The sequence below is a fragment of the Saccostrea cucullata genome, unplaced genomic scaffold (assembly GCF_032062105.1).
Source record: "Saccostrea cucullata isolate Sc308-1 unplaced genomic scaffold, CSIRO_AGI_Scuc_v1 ctg586, whole genome shotgun sequence".
Taxonomy (NCBI): domain Eukaryota; kingdom Metazoa; phylum Mollusca; class Bivalvia; order Ostreida; family Ostreidae; genus Saccostrea; species Saccostrea cuccullata.
This window is the reverse complement of record NW_026931374.1, coordinates 39,063-46,680: the sequence shown is the minus strand read 5'-3', so window position 1 is coordinate 46,680 and position 7,618 is coordinate 39,063. Positions and strand designations below refer to the sequence as shown.

General features: G+C 32.3%; 1 long non-coding RNA gene across 1 annotated transcript; it reads left to right on the top strand.

Annotated features, from left to right (window-relative positions):
- Positions 1–1,873: 1,873 nt before the first annotated feature.
- On the top strand, positions 1,874–3,214 carry LOC134232397 (uncharacterized). Its single transcript, XR_009984764.1, has 3 exons — positions 1,874–1,914; positions 1,994–2,068; positions 2,583–3,214. It is a non-coding gene; the product is annotated as an uncharacterized LOC134232397 (long non-coding RNA).
- The last annotated feature ends 4,404 nt before the right edge of the window (positions 3,215–7,618 follow it).

Genomic DNA, 7,618 nt, shown 5'->3' with positions numbered 1-7,618 from the left:
CCATTTGCATTTCAATTTATTATAACGCAATCTATATTAAAACATGTACTAACCGACTGTCATAGGTCATGTCAACTTCATGAAATATAATCCATATAATCCAATTTAAACACAAACTGATTTTAACTGTTACACCATGCATCAGCATGTTCTATCTCATTCGGCAAACTTTAGCTAATTCCGTCGCCTTCATACATGTGTATTAGATGAAATGCGAATCGGCCGACGTGTGCCGAATAGTGATATCTAAAAATATGATATTGATTGATTCATTGTATGTTGTTTAACGTCCCTCTCGAGAATTTTTCACTCATATGGAGACACCAGCACTTGCCGGGGGAGGGAATTTTGTGGTGTTTGTGGGGAGTAGGGATGGCCAATTGGCCATTGACAAGTTCATTGGGTTGTATTTTCAATGGTTTTTTTTGGTTTGCTTGACTAATTACTAAAAAAAGCAGTTTGCAAATTTTGATAAATTCATCAAAAACCCTTAGTACTATTATAATATTTTATGTTGTTGAGAAAATAAATTTGAAAAAGTCAAATCATGTGCAAATATATTTATCAGAATCTAATTTACATCATTCATTAAATTCTTATATCAGACTGGTTATGATTTGAGTATACGAAATATATATAAGAGGCTCATAGATCACATGGTCACTTGGACGAATACATGTATTTTGACAGGAGCGGATCCAGATTTTTTTCCATGAGTAGGGGGGCACCCCAGTCTTAATAAAAAGTACAACTAAGCAAAAACAAGTATCTCGCTATATCTTCAAAAAGCTATTTCTTTTTTTTGGGGGGGGGGGGAACTTTTCATACCAATTACATATTTGTGTTTCCAAGGGGGGTTGCGTTTTCCGAGGGGGGGTCCAAGGTAACTGTTTTCTTCCTTTAATATACAAATTTAATAACCTTGCAAATTCCAGGGTAGGGCCCTGACCTCCCCCTCTAGATCTGCGCATGTGTGATAATTACAGAATTATATTTTGACGTTTTCCATGGAAAGCGCAATATAAAGTAGTGTGTATTTAGAGGCAAACACCTTAGTTCGGGTATTACTATCTCATGACAACATATAGTTATGCATTAGAACTGACTCACTAGATTTTATGCCGATTAAAAAAAGGCGAATAAATAAGTGCTTTCTCGATAACTCTTAAAAAGCAATAAAACGTACTATGGTTAACAAAAAATTGAAATATTGGGTCATAAATATTAGACTTCCCCTAATAAAAGTACTAAAATAGTAGATTACAATTATCTATAGTTTACAATAGTAACAAAGTAAAAGCTTTCGGGCTTTGATTTGCAATAGTGAGAACTTGAAACTTTACTCTAGTAAAGGCTTTGGAACTTTGATTTACTATTGTGAAAACGAAACATTTTCATTTACTATAGTGAAATCCTTGGAACTTTGATGTACTATAGTAAATACTTTCGAACTTTGATTTACTATAGTGAAAACTTGGGAAGTTTGATTTACTGTAGTAAAAACTATGGAACTTAGATTTACTATTGTGAAAACTTTGGAAATTGATTTTTTAGCTTCTAAGTCAAAAGCCGTTCTCGTAATCTTCTTTTCCAACCACTTATTAACCCCTTCTTTGATGAAAATGAAAAAGTTCCATAAATTTATTTACTAGACATTACTTTCAATAACATACCTTGTCGACTCCTTACTATATATGGAGAATTTGATAAACTGGATTTGTGTCGCTAAAAGCCTAATTCTTCCGATTTGTTTGTTTGATGATGCTGACGACAATTTCGAACTCAATATATATAATAAGCACACAACTACTCAAAATCAACAAAAATCTACTTTGCAATTATATATGTTTCCCTTTTCTTTCAGAATTCTTAAAAAAAGGAAAGATAATACCAAACAGAAACACAAAGTACAAGGTTAGCACGTTTCAAAAATAGAAGTAAATTATATCTTTGTTTTTCATTCATTTCGTGCAGTGAAATATTTTCATTACAGATTTAAAAAATCACAGAACGAATCAGGAAGGAAACTGGAACAAATCCTATAATAACTGTAAAAACTACAAACAAGGTATCCATAAACATAAAAATATTGATATATCAGAGTTTATCATATATTGTCAGATTAAAATAGTCCGATTGAAGGTGAGAATATCTTTGCAAATATATAGATGTAAACTGAAAGTGACTGTCAGATTTGGCGTCTAAAACATGTACAGAGTGAGTCAAGGTTAAAAGTTCATGCATATATTATTATAATTTCCCCCATATATAAATACAAGAAAACTTGTTAATTACGAACACGGATATTGCGAATTTACGGGTATAGCAAAGTCATCTTTGATCCCCCAGATATATAAATTTTAAGACTTTCTTTTACGGGCATAAGGAAATACGGATATAGCAAAGTAATTTCAAGGGTCCCTCTAACTTCGTTATAACTGAATTTCGCATATATGGGTATAAGTAAGAATTCACATGTATTCTCTTATCTAATATTTTAATACGAAAAAGGCTGATAATATGCATCTTAGATTTATAGTTTTTTGTCTCGAAACATTCAGAAAAATAATATTTCTTTCTAGAAAACTGAAAAACCATGGATATGGGAAGTCCGACTTTGTTTTGATATTACCTTCAAGATAAAGGATTGCGAAACAAAAAATAATGATGAAGAAAATACTAAAATTGTTTATCCACATGACGAATCTTGGCAGACACATCCAAAAAAAATTTGCAAGAACAAGACATCTTTGTGAATATACATCAATTTTAACTCGTTTGAGAAGTGAAATATCAATTCATATAATTATAGTTGCTTTATCTATCTTATACAATTTTCGCTTTGACAAAATTATGCAACATTGAGACAGAGAGAGACAGATAATATTCAATATTAATGTGTAATTTTTATTATGATTATTTTAATTTTTATATGTGTCTGTAGACATTTCCCGGCCGTGATTATACTTAGACAAGAAGATGGAAAGATGCATCAAAATTAGTATTGTGCTGTCATAGATTTTATTGAACAGATAAATGTAAGAGAGAGAGAGAGAGAGAGAGAGAGAGAGAGAGAGAGAGAGAGAGAGAGAGAGAGAGAGAGAGAGAGAGAGAGAGAAGGAATGTTATCGTCAGCATGTATATTATGAAGTAAGTGTAATATAGTTTACTATTTGTTTCAAATAAATCTTTCTTAACTGCAGGAAAAAATTAATTTGTAGTTCGTATCTTAAGTCGTCTCCTGGTGGTTATAAATGAAGCTTTGTATAATAGAGTAAAGTAAAATCAAACAATAAAAAGAGGGAGCAGCGCAAAGCTCTGAATGATGGTGAGATCAGGCCCTGAGACCATTAACTGAGAATAGACTTAAGTCAAAATTCTTATTTTTAATATCTTGAGTTTCACTTATTAATTTTGCTTAAAATTTTGCAATTTTGAATAACATTTAAATTCCAACATATTTTGAAAATTATGTTCCATTATCCAAATTATGTCAAAAGTTATACTGGATTGAAATTTTGACTTAAGTCTGTTCTCAGTTTATGGTCTTGGGGCCTGATCCCATGTTGTCTGTGTCCATGGTCATGCCCAGGAAAAAAAGAAGGTCTAATATATAATACGAAAAGTCAGATAACATTCAACTAAATCAGAAGCTGTAATTGTCATTGTGTCCATAATGAAATTTATGAAATGTTGAATACAAGCGGGACTGTTGATATCCATGTTTCATTAACTTAATTGTTAGTAACTTGCCTCGTTTTAGAAATTGTTTATAGGTAGAGCTTGCTCCTGCTTACGGTATCGAATTTTTTCTGCTAGCTGTGATAATTGTATAATTCTGAATATAAAAGGGAAGTTAACGATGAAACAGATAAAGGTAGTAAATTTATCACAAAGTCGTTTTGTTATGTTTCCAATAGTCCCCTTTTCTATGTTAATATGAAACAAACGTGTTGGACTTAGTGATATCATTATTTTCAAGTCACAGCATATACATGTGTATATACGAGGGTTAATCCAAAAGTAATGTCACAACTTGATAAAATTGCTATAAATCGAAGTAAAGCAACAAAATTTTATGTGATGGAAATTTTATTTATTTAAAATCAGACCTGTAATTTTCAAAAGAATATGTTGTATACTGTCCAAAATATCGCATTTTAAACAATGTGCGTTTATGTTAGTCGCCGCATATAAATGATGACCGTCAAGCAAAAACCACCCTTAAGTGAAAATTTTGACATTTTGAGTTGTTTAGTGATTATGATAGAAAATTTTGTCCTCTTTCAAATGATATATAATATCTAGTTGTTTAATGACTAAAAATTAGTGAATTTTTTTCAAATAAAAAATACAAATTCTTCGTCATGACTCCGTGTTTTATCGGAAAACGTCAATTTTTTTGTTCCCACATTTCCATGTTTTATTGTAAAAACTGCACAAGATAAATCACCTCGGACAACAAATGACATTACATAAGTGATTTTTGTTTATTACATTGTTATTGTCACTTTTTATGATCGATAATTTTAGCATTTTAGAAGAAATATCAGGTCCCCCCCCCTTAAAAAGAGACACGATATGTTTTGTTTCTTTTTTTACAATCATTTTTGTCAGTTTATCTTTTTTTAGGGGTGGAGGTTTATATGGTCTTTGTTCTTAAAATCGTAAAATCTCGACGGAAAACTCAAATTCAACTAATACTAGACACTTTTACCCCCCCCCCCCCCCAAAAAAAAAGAAAGGAATACACAGTTCAGATCAGGTTGATAGTTTGAATGCTCTTTTGTTTCAGAATTTTTTTTCTCGTCATTTTGTGATTGAACAAACATTTGAACAATTTCATGATCATGGTATGTCGAGTCAACAGATGAATGAAAGTAACTGTTGCGAATTGATGATACATGAACGTTGAGGATATCTAAATTTATAAGGCCACAGAGAATCTTTCCCGTGTCTCATGTATACGAATTTGAATAAATTTGGAATACGGAAATTATGTCTGTTAATAAGGGGCATTCTGTGCCTACTGCGACACGGGAACTCAGTTTATACGGTCTCATCAGAAGGACCGGTCTCCACGTCCCGCCGTGGGATTCGAACCCGCAACGAGAGAGAAAGTATATTATTTCACTCATAAATTAAATAAATACTTTCTGTCCTTGTGGGTTTTTCTCCAAATGAATTTATTCTTTTTTGGAGCAGTTTGCTCCTTTTGAGAGAGAGAGAGAAGAAAGAAGGAGAGAGAGAATTATACTACCGGTAATAGTATGTTCATGCACTAAGTATAACATACATGTACATGCACGCCACGTGGAGCGGAATTGAAAGCTCATAAGAATAGTCCAGTGCATAATGCACCTGTCGTAATTCTGTTGAGAGGGGTGCAGCGGGTTGTACAAACAGCCTTGAATATGGTGTTAATCCCATTGCATGTCTACTTCCTGCTGGTTTATCCCCCTCCCCCCCCCCCCCTCCCACACACACACACGAAATAGGATTTTCGAGTTTGGACATTTTTTTCTTGTCAACTTTTTTTCAGGTAAGTTAATTTTTTTCTCTGGCTGCCCCCCTTTCAAAAACGATGCTAGTTTCACGGTACAGTATTGTAATTGTGGTTTGATTGGTTGATTAAATGAACATTAAAATTAATAGCTTAATTATAGAGTTATTAGCCAAATGCTAAATATTTCATCAGTTTCAAGTTTTATTTGAATCACTGAATTTACTCAATTTAATTTCTATAACCTAATCAAAATATAAGTTGCTTATATCCACCCCAAACCATGTAGTACTCGGATACAACACAATTAAGAGATTAAATGATTTCATTTTCATGATAATTTCATATCTTTTCCTAAAACATGTAGGCTGCATTCGTCTTTGATTAACTGATCGGATTCATAATGTTGCCTTATTTTTCCAACAGATTAAAAAATTAAAAAAAAAGAAGGTTTTTTAACTCATTTTAACAAATATTTTATAGAATGAATAAGTAACAGTTCCTACTTTCCCCTCTAAATAGCAAAACATGCAAATAAGATATACACAGATCTACCGCAAAATCTTTGGAGGAAGTGGTAAATACTGAACGCTTCCTGTTGCCAGGTAACAATAAATAATTATAATGCAGGTTACTTAATCCCTTCGTTTTTAACATATGTAGATTATTTCACACACATAGGAAGCGATTCATTTTTTATGTCTTTTTTTTTGGGGGGGGGGGGATTCTTGACAAGCAATAGGAAACTAAAACAAAACGAACTTTTTCATTTGTTATAGTACATGTATATTTGTCCGGCCAAATTGTACTGAGGGCTTTGTTTTCCAACTTCAATTATATACTGATAAAATTTCTGTGACCCGCCTCCCCATTTCTTCAAGCTATTTTTTGATTTTTGGTACATAACGCTGTTTAGATTGTAATAAACTTACACACCTTTGTATGAAATCCAACGCCTTGGCTTCACACTTTGATTAGGTTTTCTCTGCTTTTTATCATAAATATAGAAAAATATCAATAAATAGTGACAAAAATAATGTTGAATAAGAGTAGATCTATGTCCATTTTGTTGCTGCCCTAGTCTAAAGATAATATGCGATTTCTCCCCCATATTTATGTTTTAGAAGTAAAAAGAAAATGTTCCCCGAAAATGAAAATAAAGGCGAAGATCGTGGTATTCGCTACTTCAAAGGATTTTCACCTTCAGTTTGCTGTAAATCATTATTTTTTTTTTCATACTAAACAGTGGCCTTTAGTAATTATACTTACGACTACTCATTATGTCACAGTTGTTTAGTACATGTATAAGCATTTACTGTATGAAGAAATATTATAATTAATGATGCGTCTTCACACTGCATTTATTTGCAAAATGCGGCGAACATTTATGACGTCAACTTTAGCGCTCGTTTTCTCGATAACGTCATAATGCACATAAGGGTGGTTTTCGCTTGACGGTCATCAAATATAACGTCATATGACGGATATGTACCGTCATACTTTTAAGCGTTTCCTCTTCGTTTCATCAAAAAATATTCTTGATTCGCAAACACTTTCACCAATTCAACTTTCTTAAAGAATTCTCAGTACCATGATACACTCACATTCTTCATAGTTAAGCCCTCTGTCAATTTCGTCATGAACAGTAGCATAAGACAAACTTAAAACTTCACATTTCACTCTATACGTCTTTGTTGACAACGTCAGGCATCACTGAACGTTTAAACCGTCTGATCTTCCATCTTTCGATTTTCTTGTCCTCTGCTGATCATTTAGTGAACATTCACCCGCCCAAAATTGCTGAAACCATTTATTAAGATGTTTTATTTACATTCTTTATTCTGTAAGTCTGACTAATTAACGTAACTATCGCTTGTGATTTCTATATTTAGAAGCAAAACTGCAGTACAACTTGTCGATTCGTTTTCCCCATTTCAAAAATCACTTTGTTTGATACAACAGAGTAAAACAACGATGTTTATGATCTAAGGTACGCATGCCGTCTTTTGATTTTCAATTAAAAACAAAAAATGACGAGAATTGTTTCTATTAAAAATAAGAAGATTAGGTGCTTTTTTAGAATCTTTTTAATTGGTTTGTTTTTTTTTTTTCATT